This window comes from Octodon degus, unplaced genomic scaffold (genome assembly GCF_000260255.1).
Source record: "Octodon degus isolate 3935 unplaced genomic scaffold, OctDeg1.0 scaffold00160, whole genome shotgun sequence".
NCBI classification, from domain to species: domain Eukaryota; kingdom Metazoa; phylum Chordata; class Mammalia; order Rodentia; family Octodontidae; genus Octodon; species Octodon degus.
In genome coordinates this window covers 5160888-5162105 of record NW_004524736.1, presented here as the reverse complement: position 1 = coordinate 5162105, position 1218 = coordinate 5160888, and the positions used below count along the sequence as shown (strand labels likewise).

General features: G+C 46.7%; 1 pseudogene; it reads left to right on the top strand.

Moving 5' to 3' along the window:
• The window catches only part of LOC101582524, a 15222-nt pseudogene extending 14903 nt beyond the window's left edge, over positions 1-319 (top strand).
• The last annotated feature ends 899 nt before the right edge of the window (positions 320-1218 follow it).

Genomic DNA, 1218 nt, shown 5'->3' with positions numbered 1-1218 from the left:
TATTTGTTTCTCAAAAAATTATGGAGAAAAAGGAAATTTATCCTGGCTGTATTTGTAGAGGTTTCAGTTCATAATCCACTGGCTCCAAGGAAGGACTGTACAGTTGAAAGGCATCATAGAGGTGTTATAATTTGGGGTTTTGCAAGGTAAACAACAAAATACAGGACACACATTTTATAAGATTATTTTATAATGAATCACCCAAACAATCATATACCAAGAGTGCAGGAAACCTATCTACACACTAAAGACCAAAGAATTCAGCTGAGGGCCTGGATCCCGCAATAATGTCCTGCAGCTAAAGACCAAGAGCTCATAACAGTGCCTCCCACAAGTCCAACTGGAGGACTAGAGCCAATGGCAATGTGTCATGCAGGCCTGTTTCAAGGATCTGTGCTGGGAAGGCCCAAAGGTCAGTAGGGGAAGATAGGAAGTATATGCTAGTGAGGAGAAGGGTCTGTGCTAGCAGGCTGAGGGATCTAAACTGGAGCCAGGAAGCACCACTCGAGGTAAGCACCAGAGCTCCCCCTAAAAGAACTACAGCCATCCTCAATGACAGTGAGGTCCCAAGCTCCTCAGATGGTGAGGAAAGCTGAGTTCCCATCAGGAAAGCCAACATGACAAGCTCCTCCAGGAGTCTGAGCAGTGAACCATCTTCCCCTCTGGAGCCAGGAATGGATGCTCAAGGTGAGTACTTGGAGTTCCCCAAAATGAACCACAGCCATTCTCAGAGATAACAAGGTCCCAAGCTCCTCCTCCAACAACAACATCCAAGTTCATCAGGAAAGCCAGCATGACAAGGTCCTCCAGCAGAATAGCCCAAGAGAACCAGCAGCTTCCAACAGCTTCAACAGCTCCTCCAAACTGCTTCCCTAACAGCCTCCCAACAGTTTCTCTAGTTTTGCCTCTTATGCTGCTGGCAACAATCCTGAGGTGGGCCTCCCACACCCAGCACCACACTAGTTAAGTTTAGCTGGATGTAACACAATGATCACCAGTTGGCAATACATCACAGGAAGGAAAATGCTTTCATGGCTTGGTGGCAGACAGTAAGAGAAGTCAAAGACCGGGAGTAGATATAACCATCCAGGTCAGGCACTAGTGATCCACCTCTTCAAACAGGCCTGGGCTTCTAATTGCCAAACATCTATAAATCCATAATCTGATCACTTTCCAAAGGTCCCACCTGTAGTGCCTTAAGGCTGCGGGAGGAATCTT